At 45.5% G+C, this 26,220-nt stretch overlaps 1 long non-coding RNA gene across 1 annotated transcript in view; it reads right to left on the bottom strand.

Annotated features, from left to right (window-relative positions):
• Positions 1-19,245, bottom strand: part of LOC141277962 (uncharacterized) — a 29,392-nt gene extending 10,147 nt beyond the window's left edge. The window contains exon 1 of the long non-coding RNA XR_012329945.1: positions 18,910-19,245. This is a non-coding gene — a long non-coding RNA (uncharacterized lncRNA). The remainder of the gene's footprint in view (positions 1-18,909) is intronic.
• Between the last annotated feature and the right edge of the window lie 6,975 nt (positions 19,246-26,220).

Raw genomic sequence — 26,220 nt, 5'->3', positions numbered from 1 at the left:
GTTTTCAAAAGTATTTCCTACGGCAAATTCAGTTCCACATTGAAAAGTGCCCGAGAATCAGCATTTGAACAGCACGACTGCAGCAATATATGCTTTACTAGTTGAAAAGCTTCCCAATTTTAATTTTTAAAAATTGATTTTACAAATCGCGATAGGCAGGCAAGGAGATCCCTAAGGCCATGTGGTCTTTCCAAACTGGCTTGGAGAACAAAAAGTTTGAAGGCCTCTATCAGGAAGAACAGGTTCGATTTCCGAGGTCTCTTTATTTGGGATCCCAGCAGGCCTTGTTTCTAGTGAGAGACTAACTGCCCTCTTTCCTACTGCAGGGATGAAGAGAAACGCTGTTGTCAGGCCTGCAGGCTGGAGCAGGGAGAGACCACTACCCCTGAGTCATTAATATCCTCATCCTTTCTTTTAACCAAGGTGTATCTATATACATAGAAAAAAAGACTGGGGGAAATACCAGATGTGCATGGTGGCTCACTGTAGGTGATTTGAATTTTTTTTCTTTTAATACTCAAATGTATTTTTCAAAATTTCCACAAAAAATATGTTCCTTTAATAAGAGAGAAAAAAACCCACCCCACATAAATACCTCTCTGAGTAGAGACACAGATGTAGAGAACAAACGTATGGACACCAAGGGGGGAAAGTTGGGGGGGGAGAGGGGGGTGGTGTGATGAATGGGGAGATTGGGATGGACATATATACACTAATATGTATAAAATAGATAACTAATAAGAACCTGCTGTATAAAAAAATAAATAAAATAAAGTTCAAAAATAAATAAATACTTCTCTCAGGTAGAAAAATAACAAACATTTATGGAACACTCTGATTTGTCAAGTCCTTCTCACATACATTCTAATTTAATCCTCTCCACAGCACTCTCTGATGACTTTTTCTATTTTGGCTTCAGAACACAAGCCTCAGGAGGTTTAGAAACTTTCCCAAGGACCCATGCAAGCCAGAGTGGAACCCAGTCTTCTCACTGTGGGTTTCCTCATCCGTTAGGATGCCAGAACCTGGGGATGAGGGGACTGAGGCTGCGGAAGGAGATCTGAGGGCAGGTTGGGGCAGGAGGCAAGGGGCAATGGTAACCTCATGGGAGGTGGAGGCTGGTAGCTGCTGTCTGGAGAACTGTGGTCATTCTTCTGGTTTTATTTGGTGGGTCTCAGGGATGATTTCTGGGCTGAATAGAAAGCTTGCCCTCGGCATATGGGTCCTCTGGAGCTCCCAGCAGCTGGGTTTTGCTCTGCCTGGCTCACCTCTCTAGTTGGATACAATGGGGAACTGCTTCCCCAGGTCACCCATGGCCCCATTCTTTCCTCCTTCTTTCCTGGGCCCAAGGCAGGGCTTCTTCCTTGTGTTGGACAAAGTGAGAGGCATACGGTCCAATGTTGGCCTGCCTGCTTATGCCCTGGTCCCGGCCTCCTCCAGGAGCTAAGAGGTGCCCTCTGCTGGAGTGGAGGCTTCCGGGCTGAGGCAGGGAATCTGGAGATGAAGACAGGAAGGTGGAATGTGAAGGAGGTTCCCTTTCAGAGCTGGAAAGAGGGAAGGTGAAGTGGACCATTGGCTAGAGCCACCAGAGGATGCTCAGGGAACACTCCAGCTGGCAGTCCGCCCTTCTCTGTTAGATGTCAGCCTTGCTGGGGTGAGGCTGATCTGTCCCTGATCGTTAGTGTGGACCAGCTGGAAGAATTCTCGAGTCCAGTTGATTGGGAAGGAAGATGAGAAGGTCTGTTTTTTTCGAGAGATGAAAGAAGTGGTGTGTTGGGGCCAGCTCCTGCCAGCTTTTGAGAGGCCAGTTGTTAAAACTTTAAGCATCTTGTGAATCGTCATGCTGGTAGCTTGAAACTGGTCATAGTGGGAGTATTTCCACCATCGAAATGGACAAATGCCACAAATCAGAGCTTCTCCCTGCCAGAGAATTGACTGTCAAACATTTACCTGCATATCCCTGGGCAGGAGTACCCTTTACCTCATGGTTTGGGGCTCACTTTGTCCTTTTAAGGGAGATAATGACAACGCTGTCTGGCTTTGGGCTCTTCTCTGTGATGTCAGGATGGGAAGTGGGGTCACCCTTGGCCTGTGGTTTTCATTTTCCTATACCTAAATCACAGGGGGCAAGCTGGGCTGGAAAGGGACCTCCTGTGTCCTCTAGGCCAGGTGACAGCTGGTACGATGCCCGGGACAAAGTACGTGCTCCAGAAATAGTCGTTCAAGGGGGACGAGGGAATCACTCTCACCTATTATAATTTCATAATTTTCCTGACTGTTGCCAGCAGAGGGCACTACAGGACTAATGATGTTTGAGTTATGGCTTCCTCCGATTATCTTAAAAAAAAAAAATCATTAATTTGAAAGAAACAGAAACGGCCCAAACTGACTTGGTAGTTTTTAGGTAAAGCACCAATTTTGAAAAAAATTGCAGTGCTCAAGTGATAGATAATAGTGAACATTGCTATATCACTTTATAGTTTATAAAAGCACTTGACCTACATCATCTTGTAAAATTCTCAGGACAACCCCGTGAAGCAGGTGGAAGCGTCACAGTGTAGGAGATACACGTGTGGGCTCTGGAGTCAGTGTCTGGGCTTCAAATCCTGGCTGTGTCAATTACGGACTCTCTGACTTTGGACAGGTCACGAAGCCTTCCTGTGCTTTGGAGGTAACACTGGTACTTGACTTGGAGGCTTGGTGTGAAATGGGAGGAGGTTCGCAAAGCACTTAACAAACTGCTTTGCAGGTAATGAGCGCTCAGCAGACGTTAGCTCTTATTATTCTTGTTATAACACCAGGCACCTGATCTGAGCGTGAAGGAAACCCTCAAGATCGTATCATGGGTAAGGGCAAAGCCAGGACAGAAGTCCCACCTCTTCTAATACAAGGTCTCTGCCTCTGGTCGTCACCCATCCCCAAACTGTCACTGCTGACAAACCTCCCAGCTGGGCTAATAATGCTCATCATTCCTGCTGGAATGCTTGAAAAGTACTTCAAAAAATTCCCTCTTGAAATCCTTAATCCCAAATTAATTTGCTTAGTAACTCATTTTTCTTAAGGAGCTCACGGCTAACTTCAGCCCAGTGTTCTCCAGGCCTCATAATCTGAACCTGAGTGCTCAAAATCAGGGAAGTTTACTGTGCTGAGCAGTATAACCCTGGCGTCATGAACTCAAAAGTCTTCAGGGCCAGCAGGTGTAGTAAGATAGCAGTAGTGGGGATTCCGGCCCTGTCTGAAGCAGGAAGTGGATGTGCAGAATGAGCATGGTCAGATCATCTGATTTGCAGCAGAAGCAAGGAGTCCAGATGTTTATGTAAAATATCCCAGTTGATAAATCTTGTCAACTCATTTTAAGTTTTATAAAAATCACTGTGGGGAGCAAGTCAAACATGGTTGTAGGCTGCATCCACCGGTGCTACCAGTTAGCAATCACTGGATAAGCCTTAAGGTGCGGTGGGGTAGTTGTGACGCATGCTTCCAGGGGCAGCAAGGGCAATCCCACGGCAGTTTGGAGATCCTTGTCAAAAGCCAGTGTATTGATATTGTGCTTAATTGATCATTTTTTCCCTTTGGCTGAGTTAAGTCTTTGCTCTTTCTGTAAAGAATCAATTCCTTGCCTGAATAGTGTGGGAAACATCTGGATGAGAATTAGACTAACTGGAATCGATCTGCAACCCTGCGGTGTGACTCCAGGCAAGTTTCAAACCCCTCCCCCACTCCCTCCAACACACCCAAAGCAGCTGGGTTTCCACCTTTTTAAGATCAGCACTGTTTTGGATTTTTTTGACATATACACACTGCTATATTTAAAATGGATAACCAACAAGGACCTACTGTATAGCACAGGGAACTCTGATCAATATTATGTAACAGTCTAAATGGGAAAAGAATTTGAAAAAGAACAGATACATATATATGTATAACTGAGTCACTTCACTGTACACCTGAAACTATCACAACATTGTTAATCAACTCCACAACACTATAAAATAAGGGGATTTCCTTGGTGGCACAGTGGTTAAGACTCTGTGCTCCCAATGCAGGGGGCCTGGGTTCGATCCCTGGTCAGGGAACTAGATCCCACATGCATGCCGCAACTAAGAGGTCGCATGCCACAACTAAGGAGCCAGCGAGCTGCAACTAAGGAGCCCACCTGCCGCAACTAAAAGGGAGCCCACATACTGCAACTGAGACCCGGTGCAACCAAATTTTAAAAAAAGACAAAACCCCCCCAAAAAACCAAAAAACAATATAAAATAAAAAGTTAAAAAAAAATAACAGTCTAAAGTAAAGAAAAAAAATCACTTCAAGATTTAAATTAGGATAGAATACAAAATATGGCTTAATTAAACCTCTTCTAAAACTACCAATTTTCATTCTATATACTGGTTTTTCTTTTCAACAGATTCAACAGCAAACTAAGAGGCAGATTAGTTATGAAAGTTCAAAATGAGTTTACCAAAAAGTGCCAGTGTGGGCTGAGTATGAGACATATAACTAAGAGGATTGGACCATACACTTTGAAACCAAAATGCCTGAGTGTGAATCTGACTCCTCCAGACTGTAACTGTGTGACCTTGGACAAATGACTTAACCTCTGTACTTTAGAATGAGAGTGACCTAGTACCTACCTCCTCAAGGTGTTATGAGGATTGTATAATTTAAAAAATCTGGGACTTCCCTGGTGGTGCAGTGGTTAAGAATCCGCCTGCTGTTGTAGGGGACATGGGTTCGATCCCCGGTCTGGGAAGATCCCACATACACGGACCAGCTAAGCCCATGAGCCATAACTACTGAAGCCTGTGCGCCTAGAGCCCGCGAGCCTCAACTACTGAGCCCACGTGCCACAACTACTGAAGTCTGCGTGCCTAGAGCCCGTGCTCTGCAACAAACCACCTCAGTGGAGAAGCCCGTGCACCGAAATGCAGAGTAGCCCCTGCTCACTGCAACTAGAGAAAGCCTGCACACAGCAACGAAGACCCAATGCAGCCAAAAATAAATAAATTTATATTAAAAAAATCTATTTTGAGACATATTAAAAAAAAAAAAAGATCAGCAATGGCTGTTGTTCTCTATTTAGAAACTTGCTCAGAGAAGGAGACTCCACTTTTTGAGTGTCAGGCCAAGAGCCTCCTCATTGGTCTGCATTAGATCCGCCCCACCCCCAATTTTGAATTATTCTGTTCATTGCTTGCTTGTTTTTTAACACTCAAGAATCTTTGGAAACATGCATACCTGTGGTGTAGTCCACGCAGTGAGTCAAAGCAGGTACAAGAAGCATGTCATTTTGGGGCTTCTGAGAAACAGACACCAGGATGGAGTTAGGTATGCAATAAACGAATATCTATGAAGGATAAAGGGCAGGGGAACAGAGGTCAGTGAGAAGAGCCTTCAGGCAACAATGCAGGTCTGAGACTTGCCAAAGGAGAGAGGACAGGAAAGAGGGTTGGGTAGGAAGAACCTTAGACTGGAGCCCAGCTAAGCTGAGAAAGTCTTGGCCAGGCCGATCGGGAGCCCAAGAGCTGAGGAGTGTCCTGTCCCGGCTGAGGTTCCCCTGCTGTGCTCAGTGTGTGAGCTGCAGGGTCCCAAAGGTGCCGTGGCTGGAGGCGGCTAGCCGGCTACGTCCCTTGCAGCAGGTTCCCTCCCTAAGGGAGATCTGAGTGGTACTCTCTTGCGACTGCCCCAATCAGCAAGAAGAGTTCCACGATCCCACAAGTGTTTGGCTTATTTTTACCCAGCAAAAGGGAGCGGAGTGTGGCGGTTCAAAGTTACTCCTAGGTTGGTGGCTCCACTGCTGCGCTGGCTGTGACCTTAGGGCCAGGAGCTGAATTTCCTTATCTGTTCAGTGAAAACAGTGAAAGCATCTCTCCCATGGAGTTACTGTGACAATGATGATAGAATGTATGTAGCGTGCTTAGCAGAGTGCCAGGTGCCTGAAGCAAGTGCTGAATAAATAGGTTTACTTTGGAATGTGCTGTGAGATGAAATATAGGCAGCTGTACAACTTTTTTTTTTGCTTTGATTTTTAAAGGTCTTCTAAGATGGCATTGTTAGGGTGAGTCTGGTCAGTAGGCCAAGTGAGGATGCATTTATGGAAAATGGCTACCCGCAGCGCTATTCCACCAACCCTGTGAGGTAGATTCTACTCTTATGTCTATCTTACAGAAGAACAAATTGAGGCCCATAAAGGTCTTGGTGATTTGGCAGAGCAGGTGACTCAGGTAGGACCAATCAGAGCACTGTATTGCATCCCCTTGGTTCGGGAATAGGTAGGGGACCCACCAGAACCAAGGAGATTTAATGAGAGTGGCCAGGGTAGCTGCAAAGAGATTGGGCTCTTTTACAAATGAGCTTGGACCAGAGAGGGTGTCAGGATGGTGATGCTGACGCTGTCTTACTTCCTCAAAGGTAAGCCTCTCTGAGAATAAGACAGAGGCAGAAATGGTTGGCTGGCTCATCCAATACCCATTCAAACCCTTTCTTGCATAACTGCTCTGGAGGAGATTGCTGACTGTCCCCCAATACCCCTCCCTTTCTTTGTGTTAGTAACAGAACTCTTCAAGTTTTAGGTGGGCACATGGCTACCCCAATTCTACATTTCCCAGATTCCCTTGCAGCTGGTTCTGATCATGTGACTAAATTCTGGCCAGTGGGATGCAAGCAGAAGAGTAGTAATCAGTGCAACTCCGGCATCACATCCTTAAAAGGAATCTTCTTGCCCTTCTCTTCTACTTTCTCCCTTCCTGGCTGGGAAATGACAACAATGGAGTAACCAGTCAGACCCTGTAACGAAGAGGCAGAACCATTCCACAATACTGGGTATGGCTTTTCTTTGACTATTAGCTGAAGCAAAACAAAAAACACAGCAACAATGACAAACCCTGCCTCTGCTGTAGGAACCAGAAAAACCCAAGACCATGCTTTCCTAGCCTCCTTAGTGGCTAGGTGGCCATGTGGCACGTGACACTTATGTGTCCAATCAATTGGAAACAACTAGGGGCTTTGGGGAAGGATTTCCTTTTCTGGATAAAAGAATCAGATGCAGCTAGCCTCTTCTTTTTGCCTTGAATGTCTGGAACTGGAGCCGTCCTCCTATGACTCTAAAGATGGCGGAGCTGAAATGAAGAAAGAGGCTGAGTTCTTTTTTTTTTTAAATTAATTTATTTATTTTTGGCTGCACTGGGTCTTCGTTGCTGCGTGCGGGCTTTCTCTAGTTGTGGCGAGTGGGGCTACTCTTTGTTGCGGTGCACGGGCTTCTCGTTGTGGTGCCTTGGCTTGTTGTGGAGCACAGGCTCTAGGCACGCGGGCTTCAGTAGTTGTGGCACACGGCCTCAGTAGTTGTGCCTCGCGGGCTCTAGAGCATGGCTCAGTAGTTGTGGCACACAGGTTTAGTTGCTCTACGGCATGTGGGATCTTCCTGGACCAGGGCTTGAACCTGTGTCCCCTGCATTGGCAGGTGGATTCTTAACCACTGTGCCACTAGGGAAGCCCCAGAGGCTGAGTTCTTGATAACATCACCGAGCTGCTGCATGGTAGTGTCATCTATGCCTATTCTGGGCTACTTATTATATGAGAAAAATAAACCTACCTCCAGATTTCTTGTGTGAGAAAAAGAAACCTCACTTCCTTGAAGCCTCTATTAGCTGAGTTTTATGTTATTACAGCCAAAACGCCAAAATATCGGTAGAACTTAGTGTGACAGAGGGCCCAGATGTTGATGATGTCATCTGGCCCCTGAAGACAGTAGTGCCTAAGGCTAGCCCAAAGCCCTGGACTTTTCAGTTATCAGAGACAGTAAGTTCTCTTTCTGCTTTAACAGTTTAGGTTGGGTTTTCTGTTTCCTGAAATGAAAAGGCTACTGATACAACTATTAACAACTAGCCAAGCAGACTGATGGAGTTTTCTATTTCCTCTCAGTCCCTCCTCCATATCTTATGGTGAAAAAAAAGGTGTAAAATTAAAGGAAGGAAAGAAGAAGAAAGGAAGAAATGGAAGGAATAACACACAGCAGTAAACCTTGAGCTAGACTGACAGAAGGTTAGTATGCTTTCATAGTTCCTTGTCCAGAAACCTGGGTCCTAGCTTCCCTCTTCAGGGTGTTTGTTACTGACTCATGGGGTTTGCCCTTGACACCATGTGAGCACCCTGACTGCAGTGAGTACTGTGATTCAGTTTCCCATTCCAAGCAACCCAGCGCCACATTTCTGGGGCCTTTCATTCTCCACTATTCTTCCTTACATGTGGCATGACCCACGCTAAGTGACCCATGTCCTGAACCAGTCTGGCTGTTCTCCCAGGTTACCCTTGGTTCATGGGCCATAACCCTCTTGTACTTACTGGTCTCCAGGGTTTTCATCACTTCTGAGAAGGGACGGTTTAGTCCAGTCTAGGTGTGGACCAGCATTAATAGGCAATTGCCACACGGAGATAACACAGGAAGAAAAATGGCTAAAAACATACAGTGAATCACAGAAAATTACATCTCTTAAACCCTACAGTGTATTCCTATTGCCATAGCAACCCCCGGCTAGTAAAGACAGAGCTGATTTATTGCCGGCTTTCCCCAGCGCTCAATTCTGCCGGAAGCGCCTCCAGCCTGTGATGCGCGTCCCAGTGAGGAGAGAGATGCGGACATCACAAACCCAGTGTTTTCTCTCCTCCCTCCCTTCCGGTGGTGTTTCTGGGCTGAAGAAACCCGAGTTCCTTCCATACAACCCAGATTGTCTCCCAGCGCCTTTTGTGAGGTGAAGGTGACTGTTTCTAACCTCTGACAAAATATCCTTCATTCCGCCAACACGAATGCTCATGGCAGCAGAGGGCTGACTTCCTGGAGGGGGTCAGTGTGGATGTGGAATGGTAGGAGGCTGTAGGTGCCAGGCTGGTCTGAATGAATGAGGAGAGGAGAGGAGTCCCCCTCTTTCCTTCTTTCTTTTCCTTTCCTTTCCCTCTCTACCTCACTCTCTCCTTCCCTCACCTCCCTGACTCGTCTCTCTCCCCTGCTATTTCCTCAGTAGGTCCACTGTGACATGGACTTGCCAGGAGATGGGGGAAGGAGTCAAGCCCTCACTTATAGTAACATGAGTCTGGTACATAGAGAGGCAATAAAATGTATTTAAATAAACATTTTGTTATTCCATTGGCACTCTAAAATTCCTTGGTGTATAATGTTTGTTTTGTCATAATGTTAAAAATGAGATTCCTGATTGCTATTGAAATTTTCATAGTTTGGAGAAATATTCTGGACCAGTTCTGGAGTATCCTCTCTCAAAAATAGCCCTGCCTGGACCTGTCAAAAGGACAAAGGAAGGGCTTCCCGGGTGGCACAGTGGTTGAGAGTCCGCCTGCCAATGCAGGGGACACGGGTTCGTGCCCTGGTCCGGGAGGATCCCATGTGCCGTGGAGTGGCTGGGCCCGTGAGCCATGGCCGCTGAGCCTGCACGTCCGGAGCCTGTGCTCTACAACGGGAGAGGCCACAACAGTGAGAGGCCCGCGTACCGCAAAAAAAAAAAAAAAAAAAGGACAAAGGAGATGATGGCTGGAAGGAGCTCCCACTGGCCAAATCTGGGACAATCTGAACTTCAAAAACAAAAACAAAAAAGATAGTAGTGGTTTGTAATCCATTGAATAAAATAAGAAAATATAGGTTCATACTGATATAAACAAACAAAAAAATGGAGGAATAGAAAAAGCCCTTCCTTACAGTAAAATTCCAACCAATAAGTGTAGAAGAAAGGATAGGATTAGAAAATCACCATCTGGCAGCCTTCAGGCAAGAACTGTCAATGGATGTGTAAACCAGTGGGTAAAAGTTTGATGAGAAGCAGTATTTTTATACAATCTCAACATACCTCCTCATAAAATATTTATTGATTTCAAAGAGAAAAATAATAACTGCAGTGGAGAGGCTTGACAGACCCCACCTGAGCCAAATGATCAAAGTTAACATCACAAGGGACAAATGGGACAAACCAGTATCATGTCTCTCCGGATGTGATATGCTAAGAAGGACACAATATCACCTCTGTGGTATTCCTGCCAAAAACGCACACCCTGACTCTAACTGTGAAGAAACATCAGAAGGTCCAAAAATAAGGGACAGGCTATTCAATAAGTGGCTTATATTCTTCAAAAAAGTCAATTCATGAAAGACAAAAACTGAGGAACTACCCTAATTGAAAAAAACCTAAAGAGATCTGACAATGGTGATCTTGGATCGGATTCTGGATCAAATATTTTTTTGTCTATTGCTATAAAGAACATTGTTAGGAAAACTGATGAAATTTGAAAAAGATGTGTAGTTTAGATACTATTTTTTTTTTTTTTTTTGTGGTAAGTGGGCCTCTCACTGTTGTGGCCTCTCCCGTTGCAGAGCACAGGCTCCGGACGTGCAGGCTCAGCGGCCATGGCTCACGGGCCCAGCCGCTCCGCGGCATGTGGAATCTTCCCGGACCAGGGCATGAACCCGTGTCCCCTGCATCGGCAGGCGGACTCTCAACCACTGTGCCACCAGGGAAGCCCCTAGATACTATTATTGAATCAAAGTGATTTCCTGATTTTGATACTGTATTGGGGTCATAAGAGGGAATGACCATTTTTTAAGTATTTAGGGATAAAAGGGCATCATATCTGTAACTTAACTTTCAACCAGTTTAGGAAAAAAGTATACAGGATAGATTATAGATAGATAGATAGAAAATGATAAGCAAATGAGGTGAAGCATGTACAGGAATTCTTTGTACTTTTGTATTTTTCTGTAAAAAGTACTTTTCTATAAGTCTGAAATGATTTCAAAATAAAGATTAAAAAATAGCCCATCTTCAGACTCAAAGTCGTTTTAAGTGAAATTTCCTTCCATTCTTTTCTTTCCTGCACACCGATGCTACACTGTAGTGTTTAGGTCCTCACAGCTCCTGCACAGAGCAGGAAAGTACTGCCATGATGGGGGAGTGTGAGGTGGGTGTACTTTATGTGTGCCTATGTGTGTGAGGAAGATGCAGCATCTCCCTCAGGGTGTCACCAAAGGCCAAACATAAAGCCAGGATAAAGTCATTTGTTACAATGCCCAGATCAGACCGGGAAATGAAGTCAAACGCCCCTTAGTGACTCCTTTAAGGTTTCTGAGGGAAGGGAGGGCGTGGCCTGGGTGGGATGTACTGACCCAGCTCAGTGAGAGCTGAGAGCCAGCCTACGATGTGAGAAAGCCAGGGAACAAACCCTCATTCTTTCTCTCTCTCTCTTTCACACCCACCCCCCCTTCACACACACACACACACACACACACACACACACACACACACACACACACCCCACTTTCCTCTTATTTCCTAGAATCTTTCCAAACACTCTGGTACCTGGTGAACGAGCCCGTTCTATCAGGGACAGAACATCTCTCCACAAAAGGGGGCGCTTTCTTCCTCTGGGAGCATGGAAGGCAGCTCAGTATGTGGAAACCTGCTAACTTCAGACTTAGAAGGTGGCAAGGTGGATGGGAGGACCATGTGAGGCCCAGTGCCCTATCTTCCTACATTTGGTTCAGCCTGTCCAGAGCTTGTATCCAGGGCCAAGAACCTGGTATACAAGTCCCAAAGCACATGCCCCAATGTCTACACAATGGTCATGACATGAAAAGATTCCAAAGGAAGGTCTTCCATGCGCTGCATTAAAATTCACTCCACTGCTTTCTCTAATAGGCATTTACTTTAATTCATTCATCTCAATATTGTGAGCTGCAGTGAAGCAGAAAATGGTTCTGCTATTTCTAAGTGATCCTGATCAAATGAAATAATGTCTTGATTTCTTCCCAGTGGTCTAGGGACAATAACAAGAGAAGCCTAAGGGATGGGTGGGGTAGAAGCTCCCCTCGCCCCTGGAAGTGGGCCTCTGTTCCACCCTCAGCTTTTAGACCACTGCCTTGTGATTGGAGGGAGGCACAGGGAAGGAAAAAAGTGGAGTCATTTTCAGTTCTGAAAAGATGATATTTGTCTCAATCAACCATCAGCTAGATATGAGGTATACAAATCAAATAGGCACAAGGCTTCAGGCTGGACCGTGAAAAAGAAACTTTAAATGTTTAAGAGCTGGTCAGCTCTAATCTGATCAGTTTAGAGTGAAAAGTAAAGACACTAAGTGTAAGCCCTTTTTAAAGAGGCCACAGTCTGTATGTTTCTGCAGAGAAGGTAGACCTCCATGGCTGGGTCTGAAGTTGTGCACAGATTATAGAGGGTCCAACTTCCTGCCATCATGTGGCCCATTTGCCCACATACTACTGCCACATGGCTTTGTTTCAGAGTTACTATACACCAGGTAGCAGCATTTTTTTTTTTATCATTCAAGTGGGAATCAGGCAATAAATGACTTGATATAAAATTTAGACCATGCTCAGCACTGGGACAAACCTGTAAGAAACTATAAAACTAGCTCTCAGATAGAAGTGGGGGTGACCAAGAAACTCCCTGTGTCATCACAATAACTGTGACGGGTATAGTCAGGGTCCTTCCATCAGACCTCTAGGGCCCAATGACATGAGAGGGATTTTAGTTTTTTTTTTCAAGTCTCCTATATGGAAAAATATTATTTTAAAATATTATTATTATTACATAGGAAATTCATTATTTTCATAGGGCAACTTATACCTTCTTTTATTTCACCAGTCTGAGGAAGCATATCAACACTTTCAGAACGAATATTTGTAATTTCAACAAAAAAAAGTTCTTACTAAGATCTCAAAACTCATATAACATAGACTTGGGAAGGAACTGCTATATTTAAGGAGTGAGGAAGGAATCTGCAAAAGGAGAAGCAGATGCCTTGCTGGAGCCCAGGGACAAGTAAGCTCCACGGCAGAGGGAGGAGTTGGGAGAGATGCCCATGGCCCAGTACCCTTCTCCAGCACTGTGGGTGGGGACAGTGGGTCAGGATGAGTGTTACTGTTGTCTCCTGTGAGTTCTGCCAGGGATTCCATTTCCCACATGCCACCCTGGTAAGATTCTCTTTTGGTTAATTGCTCAGAATTGGGGCAAACTCTTTTAGCTGGTTGAGTCCATACTTGGTACTTAGTGATTTGCAACATGATAATGTTCCATTTTTCTTCATTACAGATGAAACCTATAACCTTTGTCCTCATGATATTTACTGTGGTAGGTTAAAGATGGATGCAAATTCTCTGCCTCTCCTCTCACCAAGAGGTAGAGTCTATGTCCTCTTTCTTTGAGTCTAGACTGATCCTAAGACTGGCTTTGACAGAGTACACTAGAAATAATACAGTGTAACTTCTAAGGCTGGGCTTAAAGACATCAGCAACTTCCAATTTTGTCCTCCTTGGAAGCAGCTGCCATGTAAGAAGTCTGGCTACCCTGAGACTTCCATGCTGTGAGGAAGCCCAAGTTAACCACGTGGAGAGAGAAAGACCATGTGATGAAGTGCTGAGGTGCCCCACATGTGAGTAATCTTCTTAGACCTACCTGCTCAGCCACCAAGTAAATGAAGCCAAATGAGTGACCCCAACCAGTGGCATACAGAGCAGGATAACCACCCAACAGAGCCCTGTTTGCCGACCCACGGAATCATAAGCAAATGAGATGGTTGATTTAAGCCAGTAAGTTTTGGGGTGATTTATTGTCTAGTTAGTTAACTAAAACATATACAATCAAAGCTCATGGAATTAGTGACCCATCCATTATTACCAGATGGAGATAAGGGGACCCAGATGGATAAAGCTTCTTCAAATAGCAAAAATTCCACTGAGCTGGGAGCAGAGCCCAGAAAAACTCCAGGATTCCAGCTGTGGTCTACATGATGTCAGACAGGAATAATATTTTTCTGAGAACAACTCTTTTTTCTCATAGTTCCTTTTCTGTATTGAGCCCCATATTTCCTACCCTAGCTGTCTGGCCATTATATCTCCCTTCTGTAACCCCATTATCTAGGTGTGCATTCATTTTACTTTTTAATGTCTCCAGAGAATACCATAATAGTAACATTTGGAAACAATCTAGCTGTCCAACACTAGGGGCCTGTATGAATAATTTGTGGTACATTCATATAATAAAAAAACTTGAATTTATTAAAATTGATGCTATAGGAGGGTGTCATAAGCATAGAGAAGTATTCCCAGTATATGTTATGAAACAATATGATCTCACTTAAAAATCTTATGTACTGTATTTATATATGCCTGGAAAAAGATGTGAGGATTTGCAACAAGACTGAGTAGTATATGGGAACTTGATGCTTTTATTTGAGTTTCCTGAAATAAGTATGTACATTTTTTTCAGGAAACTCAAAAAGTAATATAGCTTTTCTAATATGATAAAACAGTAAAATAAGTGTTATTTAGGAGGCAGAAGTAGTGATAGGATGGCAGGGTCTGCCAGGCCCCTACGGGAAGTGGAATTGGGCTGAAATGATGTTGTGACTTAGACTGAAATAACTGTGGTTTCATGGGGCCCCCACCCAGTATTTGGCCCTCCTGTGCACAGAACCTGCTTCAGGCAGCCTGCCCAAAACATGAACTCTATTAATAGCAGCCGGAACTCTGGGGTCATGCAGATTCTTAAGTGAAATAGGAATCAGAGTCAGAATCATGGTTATTAAGTGAGTGGCCTTGTCAGAACTTTATCATCAAATACTATTTATTAAATACTCTCTTGCTTTAATGAGTCAGGAAATAGGTTTCTCTTTCCTTTTATCATTCACCATTGTGTTTCTCAGCAGGAGGAGGGTTCTCTTCCTGAAATGGGCTGGGACCTTCATTTCCCTGAAGTCATATTACTAGGCAGAGTTTTCCAGGGAAAGAAACTGTTGATTCAACCACATACCACCAAGCAAGTGTTTGGTTGCTCTCTGTGATTTTTTGTTTGTCTCTTACTTCTTTTTCCTACGTCGTACCAGAAAATACAAGAGTAAAATCTGTGTGTGGTGGACATGTTGTTGTCCAGAATCTCCTTCTCCCTTCTGTTAGCAACATCGCCCTGCCTTGCTTCTAAGGGACCACCTCCTCTCATTCTGTTTATGTGGTTGGGGGTGGAATGACCTCATCACCTGGCACATGACCCAGGCTTAGCATATTCCATTCTCCTGGCCGCAGGTGAAATGGCCATAAACAGGCACAGGACCTGGGTCAGGCCCCTGAGACTCAATTCTGGGACTTTTGCTTGATCTTTCAAGAAAGGGGTGGATGGTTTCTGTTTGGGTTGCTGAGCTGATAGGTTGCAAGCCCAGAGCAGCTTGTGGCTGTCTTTGCCACCTCACAGGAAGAGCTTGCCTGAGAATAAAGGCAACATAGAGGAAAGCAGAGCTGAGAAAAGCAGAGAACCAGATTTCTGCAAAGCTTGTCTTTTGGGAACCTGGCGCCAGCTACTTCAGAATTTTTTAGTTGCAAGAGCTAAGAAAATCCTTTTTTTCCCACTTAAGACAGTTTGAGTTGGATTTCACTCAGAAAAGGTGGGGCTTGAGTGAAACCTATAGGATTGGGTAGGATCATAACTTTTAATTTTTGCAGAACTTTACAACTTTTGAGGCATATTCACACATAATCACATTTGAACCTCATGGCGACCTTATGAAGTAGGCAGAGTCTTTATGACTATTTCCATTTTACAGAAGAGGAAACTGAGGTTCAGAGAAGTTAGGTGATGTATGCAGAGGCATAGGGCTGGGGAGCGGCAGAGCTGGGGCACAAATCCAGGCTCTTTGCACTCCCTGGAGAAACTTCTGAACATAAATCAGATTTGGTGGGCAGAGAAGAGACAGCGTGGGATGTTGGAGAACGTACTTCTCAGTGACAGTGACTATTTCTGCTCTTTTTGCCTCTCCCATGATTGCTTAATACAGCACTAAATACATAATAACAATAATAACTAATATTTACTGTTTGCCATGTGCCCAGCATTGGGCAAAGTAAGCACTTTACTTGGATTATCCATCTCCTTTTGCTTTTCCCAACATTTATATGAATAAGGTGTTTTTGCCTTCTTTATCACCATTTAATTAACTAAGATGAATAAACTAAAACTCTGAAGAGTGAAGCCACTTGCCCAAAATGACACATCAAGTAAGTGGCAGAGCAGGGGACTGGAATCCAGATCTGATCCCGAAGAACCCTTTTTTTTTTTTTTAATAAATATATTTATTTTATTTTTGGCTGTTTTGGGTCTTCGTTGCTGCAAGCAGGCTTCTCACTGTGGTGGCTTCTCTTGTTGCGGAGCACAGGCTCTAGGCTTGCGGGCATCAGTGGTTGTGGCTTGCAGGCTCTAGAGTGCAGGCTCAGTAGTTGCAGCGCACGGGCTTAGTTGCTCCGCAGCACGTGGGATCTTCCCAGACCAGGGCTCGAACCAATGTCCCCTGCATTGGCAGGTGGATTCTTAACCAATGCACCACCAGGAAAGCTCCCAAAGAACTTTCTCCCTCTTAATCACCAGGCTGAATTGGCCACTTTGCAAGGAATACAATGAGGCTGTCAGCAACTCCTGGTTGGCCTTTTGGCCTTTCAGTTGGAGTTGGGGAAGATGTTCTAGATTATTCTTTTTTTCTTTCTTTTTAAAAAATTGAAGTACAGTTGATTTACAATATTATATTAGTTTCAGGTGTACAGCATAGTGATTCAGTTTTTTTTACAGATTATACTCCATTAAAAGTTATTACAAGCTAATGGCTATAATTCCCTGTGCTATACAATACAATGTCGTTGCTATCTATGTATCTATTTTATACGTAGTAGTTTGTTTCTCTTAATCCCATACCCCTAATTTGTCCCTCTCCCCTTTTCTCTCCCCTCTGGTAACCATTAGTTTTTTTCTATATCTCTGAGTCTGCTTCTGTTTTGCTATGTTCATTTGTTTGTATTATCAATATTTTTTAGATTCCACATATGTGATATCATAGGGTCTTTGTCTGACTTATTTCACTAAGTGTAATATTCTCTAAGTCCATCTACGTTGTTGCAAATGGCAGAATTTCATTCCTTTTATGGCTAATATTCTATTGTGCATATATATATACCACATCTTCTTTATTCATCTGTCTGTTGATGAGCATTTAGTTTGCTTCCATATCTCAGCTATTGTAAATAGTGTTGCTATGAACATTGGGGTCCGTGTATCTTTTTGAATCAGTGTTTTTGTTTTTTCCAGATATATACCTGGGAGTGGAATTGCTGGTCTAGATTTTCGTTTTTTTTTTTTTTTTTTTTTTTTTTGCGGTACGCGGGCCTCTCACTGTTGTGGCCTCTCCCGTTGCGGAGCACAGGCTCCGGACGCGCAGGCTCAGTGGCCATGGCTCGCGGGCCCAGCCGCTCCGCAGCATGTGGGATCTTCCCGGACCGGGGCACGAACCCACGTCCTCTGCATCGGCAGGCGGACTCTCAACCACTGCGCCACCAGGGAAGCCCTAGATTTTCCTTTTTAATCCTACTTCTCCCCTCCTATGTTCTCTGAGGCTCCACAAGGACACAGTCCCTTTCGTTCCATCTTCTCACGGTGGCTCTGCCTGGTTGGTGGGCAGCAGCAAAGCCCATAGACGTTTCCAAATGACTCCAGGCAACTTCCTAGCTTCCAATTTTCTGGCTCCTGCTGGCGCTCAGAAGCCCAGTGTAGCACTGTAGGGGGAACAAGGGAAGGAAGGTCCTGCCAAGAGGGAGGCCTTGCACCCTGCAAACCCTCAGAAGGCTTCCTTCTGTGTCTCCTCCCACCCATTCCTGCTTGCTTCATCTCCATCCTGCAGGGAAGCAAATACATTATCTATTTATTTTATAAAGTGCTGCCCTTGGTGTTCCAATCACCTCAGGGCAAAGAGCACACAATTTAGAAACAATTAAAAGGTGTAAAACAGGGATTGGCAATGACTGGCAGTTTTTAAAAATCAGCAATAAAACGCCGGTTCGAGGAGCCCCAGCTCATCCTGGGCCCTGCAGATCACCTGCAGGGACTCTCACCAGGAGGGGCCGGGAGTGATCTTCCTACAGCCTCTGAGTTGTTTGCTCACAAAGCCCAGACGATCCAGTCACCTTCCTTCAGACTCTGCGGTCTGAGTCTTTATGACTCAGCTCAGGCCAGCATCAACTAGTTTTTTTTCTTCCTGTTCCTGGCTGTGGGAGGCTTGCAGGAGGCCTGCAGTGTCTGCCAGGGGACAGAGGGGCTCTAAGTGCCGGGCAGGGGGGGACCAGCTCAGTCGTTGGCCTGTCACTGCCTGGGCCTAGCTAGTAGTTGGTGCCCAAATGATAATAATGATAATGACAGTGTTAATAACAAGAGCTAAGCTGGACCCAGGCTTCTGCTCGGTGAAGGAAGGAATGTTGGCTCATCACTAAGGTTTCTCACACTTTGAAAGAGGTGTGGTTAGAACCAGAGGGGGGAGGAAACAAGGCACAGCAGCTATGTAATCCAGGTTGGAGGAGAATTTGGGAAAAGGAAAGCACCATGGTGAAGCCACCTTAGCTTGAATGAAGGTCGAGGTGCTGCTGAGGCTCCAGCCACGAGAGACAGAGACGCTGCTAACTGCGGACAGGTTTGCCTAAAGAACAAGCAATGAGCCCAGACGTGGGCAATCTGATCTATGATTCCCAGCTACTTCAGGACCTGCGGGGCCTTGGGCAGGTCACTTGACTTCTCTGGACCAGTTTTCCACCCAATAAACAAAGAGACAGGCCTAGATAATCCCCTTATAGCACTGCATTATAGATTTCTGATTCTTAGAATTCAAATAATCATGCGTAAATATCTATTGGCCACCTTCTATCCTCCAGTCATCTGTGGGATCTCCCAGGAAAACAAACATTTCCCAATCTCTCCGTATCACACAGGCTTCTCTCCAGTGGAACCTGGCTCTCTAAGGTGGAGGATGGCAGGGGGTGAGGGTGGGTGTTGAAAAGAAGCATCCTTCCACTCAATTATGCATCTGTTGATCACTTACCTCCCCACCCTCTGAGTTGGTCGTTGCCACTCAGTAGCTGTTCCATTGGATTCTCATGCAACCATGTTCTGGAATTTCCTGAGCACCACTCCACCTGAAGAGCAGCCCCTGCTTCTCTCTGGGAAGTAATGAGGTTTCCTCTCCAGTCTCACACTGGCCCACTATCTTTCATGCCACCGGGCGTCCCCATGGCTGCACTCATTTCTCTCTATGCCTGGGTTTATTCAGCTGTGTTCTCCTCTGCTCCGCAGGCTATCTGTCACAGGAGGCTGTCACAGCCCACTTGGAATTCACTTGATCCTTCCCTCTGCTTTATTCGCTGAGCAAACGGGTGCATTTGGCATTTCAGTCATGGAGATTCTCTGACACCCCTTTGCTCTTGCCTAAAATGGAAACCTCAGTGGTTTTACAGAAAAATTACACATTCTCCTGCAACCTAAAATCAACAGCTATTTGTTGAATACTTACCATGTGCTGTCATGCCCTCAAGAAGCTTATGATATTGTTGATGAAATGAAACAGACACATGTGAAACAACTTGAAAACAGCAAAGCACAGTAATGTCAGCATTATCGTTTTTGGTGCCGAAATATGTGTTACAATAATACCACCACAAACACTAATAATAGATGCTGACACACACCCAGCACTTACGCACATCTCATTTAAACCTCATAACAAACCATTGAGTTGCGTATTACTGTCCCCATTTTACATATCAGCAAAATGAGTCACAGAGAATTTAATTGGCCTACAGTCTCATGCATGGTAAGACAACTCAGCTCTTTTCAACTCCAAAGTGTGTGCATTTAAAACCTTAACTTTATGCTCAACGCTGCTCTGTAAGCTCCATGAAGGTGGGGTCTATGTGTTTTGCTCATGGCTGTTTTCCAGAGCCATTTTCTCAGTGCTTTCCATAGTAAATGCTCAATTAAAAAAATATATATTGCATACTGCACCTCTTATGGACAGAACGACCTATAGGAACAGCTAGATGAAATGGTCTGTTTTCTGGAGTCAGAGGTGGGGGAAATGTTGAGGGGTTTGGAGGATTATGAAGTTCAAGCTCGGCCATCCCGTTTCCTGGGGGATGGGCTTGATGACAAAAAGAGTAGGGGAATAGAAAATGAAAGAAAGTAAAAAAACCAAAACAACAGAACAAAACTACACAATAACAAAGCAGACACACAATAACACTGCTCCTCTTTTTAAATCCAGCTCTCATCCCTGCCCTGTCCCCACCCCCTTCCCCTTGCACACAGCTCCTCTCTGTGAAGGCAGGCCTGCTTTGTGCTGCTTACATCTGAGTCTCTCACAAAACTGTGGGCATCAGGAGGATGGGTGCTGGCTTTATCCTAGTTTGTATCCTCCAAGTTGGGTTGATTCCTCAGAGCCTATGTTTGTTGAAATGAATTGAAATTAGAAAGTGTCCCGTGCAGCTCAGCTTATTTTTTGTTTTTTATGTGATGCTTTTTGGGAAGTAGCAATGATATAGAAAGAAGAAAGAACAGTAGAGAAACCCCCTGGTAGTTATAAGGGGAAATGAATGTGGTGGCAATTTTTTTTTTTTTTAAAGCCCTGGCTCTGACCTGTCTCAGATTGGATTCCCATTCTTAGAAGGAAAAAAGGGAAGTCAGCCTGGAGGGTCTGCCTCAAAGAGCATTGAGGGGGAAATGTTCAATTTTATTGGTTTGTTCTGCTGGGTCCTTCTCTCCAGGACACTGTTTAGTGCACTGAGTGAAGTGGAAAATAAAGAACAGGTGAGCCATCAGCCGTGCAAAGCTTTAATGGACCCGGCACCCCTTTGGGACTGAGGCAAGGCTCCTGCTGGCACTCAGGACCACTCTCTTCCAGCTCAGTGGGCTTTGTCTTTGTAACGGGAATTTAACTCCCTCAGGGGGCCCCGAATGGAGGAGCATTACTGTCTTCAGCAGCAGTGGGGCTGCAGCATCTGGAACAAGAACCAAGGCCACTGTCCTGGAAGGCGCCCCTGGCTCATTGGGTGCTTTGGAAATGTTGAACTTCCTGGGTGGCCAGCAGAGTGGGTCATGTGACCCTGCAAACAGAGGGATCCTCTGATTACCTGGGGCTTCTAAGCAGCAGAGCAGAGACTGTTCCTGGAATGGGGAGACTGTGAGTTGGCGTGGATCCAGCCCCAGGGGACTTAGGACCACCACAGTATCTGTGTGGGAGCAGTGGGATGGGCAGGCCTCTTTTAGGCTTTTAAGCTTCCTAGAGTGTTCTATAAAGAACGAGGCTGCAGATTTGGGCTGGGTGGGTGGGAAAGGATGTCTCCCTAGTAGCAGTCATGGGGAGGAGCTGGGGTAAGAGCAGGTGTGCCCTCTGTGTTTACTATATTCCAGACCCTGGGCTAAGTACCTTCTTTATGAATGTGTGAGAGTGCTGCCTTCACTCCCTAACCCCGACAAAAATTTACTCTTTGACAGTTAGCTTCTTCCTCTCTCCTGCCTTCTCAGAGTTTTCCTGGCTACTGAACTTTGGAAGATATAGAATCAGGGTACGGAGAGGCAGGACTGCAGAGGCAGGAGGGAAGGGAAAGGACTCTTCTTGCTGGGACAGCTCCAAAGCTTTCCTTTGCTGTGGACAAGGCTGGTACTGGGGAAAGTGTAGAAGGAAAAAAAAAAAAAAAATGAAGGGAGAGAAACTTAGTGAGTTAACCTGTTACTGACCTTTTCAAATTGGGACCCAATAAGGATCCCCCCTGCCCATTATCACTGGAGCCAATAGAATAGGCTGAGTTTGGTTCAGAAGCAAAGGAAAGCCTTATTCTTGGATCCAAGAATGGAGAAGCACAAGCTTGTGCTCTAGACCAGGGGTCCCCAACCCTCGGGCCGCGGACCCGTACAGGTCCATGGCCTGTTAGGAACCGGGCCACCTAGCAGGAGGTGAGCGGGCGAAGCTTCATCTGCCGCTCCCCGTCGCTCGCACTACTGCCTGAACCATCCCCCCACCTCCGTCCGTGGAAAAACTGTCTACCATGAAACCCGTCCCTGATGCCAAAAAAGGTGGCGACCGCTGCTCTATAACACAGTCTGTCCCCAAAAGCCCCGGTGGGGCTGCTTTATAGGGATCTCATCAGCAGGGAGGGAAGCGAGTTCTCGCGGGATCTGTTACAGCTGGGCTGCTCAGGCTACAGCTCGCGGTGCCGGGTGCAGCATCTCTGCGCTCGGCCCGCTGCCGCCATCTTGAATTGAACGTCGTGCTCAGCGCTTCTGCGCCCAGCCCCGCCCAGCTGAGGTGGTGGTGCAGGCGTGTCGCACTGGGAGCTGTGGTGTGAAGTGCCGCGCGCGAGACCTCTTCATATGGCACCCCGTGAGCAAGGGAAACTAGACGAAGCACCAAGGAAAAGAAAAAAAAGAAAGGTTAGCCTTTATTACCCAGTTTCTATTTTTATTTCCCAGGAATTGTTAATGGGCTTTGCTGTGACAAACCTACATAACAAACATGGGATGGGGAAGAATGAAAAGCAGAAAAAAACCTTTGTGGGTTGGGTGTTAGTTGGGGTTGCCAGATAAAATACAGGACACCAGTTACATTTGAATTTCAGATAAATAACAAATAATCTCTGAGTATAAGTACGCTCCCATATATTGCTTGGGAAATTTTTATACTAAAAGGATTTGGGGCTTCCCTGGTGGCGCAGTGGTTGGGAGTCCGCCTGCCGATGCAGGGGACGCGGGTTTGTGCCCCGGTCCGGGAAGATCCCACATGTCGCGGAGCGGCTGGGCCCGTGAGCCATGGCCGCTGAGCCTGCGCGTCCGGAGCCTGTGCTCCGCAGCGGGAGACGCCGCAGCGGTGAGAGGCCCGCGTACCGCAAAAAAAAAAAAAAAAAAAAAAAAAGGGATTTGTTGTGTATCTGAAATTCACATTTAACTGGGCATCCTTTCTCTTGTTTGTTTTGTTTTGCTAAATCTGACAAGTCTAGTGTTGGGAGAGTTTTGTGAGATTTCTAGAGTTGAGATTCTGACGTAGTAGGTGGGTGAGAGGTAGGGGAATTGGGCAGAAGAGGAAAAGATTATTTTTATGCTGTGGTTTATAAATTGGATCCCCTTTTATGTTCCTCAAGTGAATTGGATCCCCTTTTATGTTCTTTGAGTGCTGCTGGTATGATTAGAAAACTTTATGAATTCCATTTGGTTTTAGAATTGTCTTCTTCAACTGTAACTCTGTGCAGAGCCTGGGGGATATGAGATCCTGGCTTATGTCCGGGGTACGTAGACATTATCTCATATCATCCTTACAATTGAGCAAGCTGGGAAGCATTTTCTTGCTTTATAGATGAGGAACTTAGGCTCAGAGAGGTTAAATGACTTGCTCAGGGTCACCATTAAGTAGTGGAGCTGGGTTCCAAGCCTTAATTCATTCAGTCTCCTGTGCTCTAAACCTGAAGTCTAAATAACCCATGTTAAACTCAATCTCTCCTTCCCAACTAGATGCTGCTCTGATATACTTAAAAAAAAAATACTTGAATGTAACATTCTAAATGCATGTAGAATAGACTCATGGATCTTTAGCATTCCTTTTTCAGTTGAAGAAATCATTATCTGAAGAAGATAAGGTTTGCACAGGTGGTTAGTGGCAGAGCCAACATTAGCAGTTGGACCCACAGAGGGGACAGGGATTGAGAGCTCCAGGGAACAGCTGCAAAAAAGTAACACAAATCGAGTTGACCGCCCCTTTATTGTCAGCCTCGTCCTGCTTCAGATTCACCCCACCTCTCCCCCTCCTACCTCCTTCCCTCCTCTGGGCATTGAGCCATGTCCCATTTCTACATGTTCTTGCTCTGAGCCAGCTGTCATAATCCCTGCAAGGTGTTAGCTGATAACAGTCTGTGGGAGGATCATACAGTGTTAGCCCAGTGAAGGATATTAAAGGCTGTGGAAGTCTAAAAGCAAGTGTGTGCCGAGACAGACATCACAGGAGGCACCAAAAGGCCTGGCTACCAGGAAACCTTGCAAGGTGGCATTGACCTTCAGGCATTTCCTGTGGTCCAGCGTCTGGTGTGTTTCCAGCCTTGCCAGTCCAGACACTGTCTTCTCATGCCCCAAGTTTGATTGGATGCAACAATGATGACCTACAGTAACATGGCTCAAAGAGAAATATAAACCAAAAATAGCTGATTTATTAATGTATAATAAGACACAAACCTGCTAAGCTGACTTTAGCCCAATGGGTGCCTTCTGTCTCGTGGGGTGAGAAGCTACGTGAAGAATCAAGGTATCAGCTGGTTGTTCAGGGCTTCCGGAATTGGCACAGGGGGAGTTAGGTAAAGACCAGAGTTTAATGGCATTGAGCATGAAAGTCTGGGGCCACAATGGCTAGGCGCATGCTCCCGTCAAACGGGGCAGTGCTAGGACACGGCAGGTATCAGACTAGGCCCAGGAAGAAAAAAAAACTGCACACTCAAAAGGGAACAGTAATTGCAGAGAGTTTAAAGAAGGGATTCTTTTCAAACATATCTCAAAACCAACAGGGGATGTTGAATCACCCCCAGTCTATCTCCAATCTGGCAACTCTGGGAGTAATTACCACCTCCAGGGTGAAAAAAGAAGCAGTACCAGAACCTGGAGAGAGCTGTAACTGCAGCTGTAAGGGAGAGCATTTCCACAGGATCCATGGCCTTTGGTGGAGGAATACGGCCATTGCCAAAACAGTCTAGCAGGGAGGGAATGGGGGGAGGAAATACTCTGGCCTGTCTCTCCTACTGTCCCCTGATCCTGCTTGTGGCCTCCACAATCTGAACACAGCTGGAAGATGAAAAGCTTGAGAGAGGCCAGCCTCTCAGATCACAGAGTGAGGTAGAGAAGGAAGAGAGTGGATCTGGACAGGTAGACAGAGAGCCTGGGCGTGTGGGCCTGTGAGCATTGTGCCTCTTCTTTCCCATGCTTCCTTATCGGATCACCTTGCTTCTGCTTGAGACATTCCAGAATAATTCCTTTGATCTGGTTACACAGGGATCTTCCTGCTCGTTTTCTTTCTTTACGGTGACTCTGGCCATCTCTGTCTGATCAGTTAAGGGATGAATTCACCTATATAATCTTATCATCTTATTTTCCTCATTGTCTCATGGTTTTTAGGGCCAGGGTGGTGGCTTCCATAAACCAACATAATTCAGCCTTATTGGGTAGCAGAATTAAGGGCAGAGGGAACTCAAGAGCAGGCCAGGTCTTTCTCAGATACACTTGGCATCACCTTTACCAGGAGTGTTTGCATTTTATTTTTTATTTTTTTATACATTTATTTATTTATTTTTGGCTGTGTTGGGTCTTTGTTGCTGCATGTGGGCTTTCTCTAGTTGTGGCGAGCAGGGGCTACTCTTCGTTGAGGTACGCGGGCTTCTCATTGCGGTGGCTTCTCATGTTGCGGAGCATGGGCTCTAGGCGCACAGGCTTCAGTAGTTGTGGCACACGGGCTCAGTAGTTGTGGCGCATGGGCTTAGTTGCTCCGCAGCATGTGGGATCTTCCTGGATCAGGGTTCAAACCCGTGTCCCCTGCATTGGCAGGCGGATTCTTAACCACTGCACCACCAGGGAAGTTAGCGGAGTGTTTGCATTTTAAAAGGGATTCTTAAACAAATGAAATTTAAGACCCAAAGGAATGTCTCTCAAATGGCATAATTTCAGGTTAGTAGTAGGGAGGTGTGGTGGGCTGAAAATGGCCTCCTAAAGATGTGCACATCCCAGTCCCCAGAATATGTTGCCTTATGTGGGAAAGGGGACTTTGCAGATTGATTAAATTAAGGCTCATGAGCTATGGGGATTATTCTGGATTATAGCGTCAATGGAATCACAAGGGTCCTTATATAAAGGAGGCAGGAGGGTCAGAAGCTGAGAGGGGAGATGTGATGCCAGAAGCAGAGGTTGTATTGATGAACTTTGAAGATGGAAGTGAGGGGTCCACAAGCCAAGAAATTCAGGAGGCCTCTAGAACCTAGAAAAGGCAAGGATTCTTGCCTACAGCTTCCAGAAGGAACACTACCTTTGCTTTTAGCCCCATAACACCCATTTCGGACTTCTGACCTCCAGAACCGTAAGATAATAAATTTGTGCTGTTTTGAGTCACTAAATTTGTATAATTTGTAACAGAATTACACGTAGAAAACTAACACAGAGGATATCTTTGGGGTAGAGGCTCCTTTCCAACATCCTTTGATCACAGGCTACACTAAGACCTGCTTAGCCTTTTTGCCAGCCAATGTTGGGTCTCTACACAGACACCAATGGACTGGAATCCTGAGCATAAAAGCCACCCTGGTTATGTCTCATAACATGCACAACTGATTCTAAAGTG

The sequence above is a fragment of the Tursiops truncatus genome, chromosome 2, assembly GCF_011762595.2.
Source record: "Tursiops truncatus isolate mTurTru1 chromosome 2, mTurTru1.mat.Y, whole genome shotgun sequence".
NCBI classification, from domain to species: domain Eukaryota; kingdom Metazoa; phylum Chordata; class Mammalia; order Artiodactyla; family Delphinidae; genus Tursiops; species Tursiops truncatus.
Note: the sequence above shows the minus strand (reverse complement) of the source record. Positions and strands in the feature narration are given on the sequence as shown.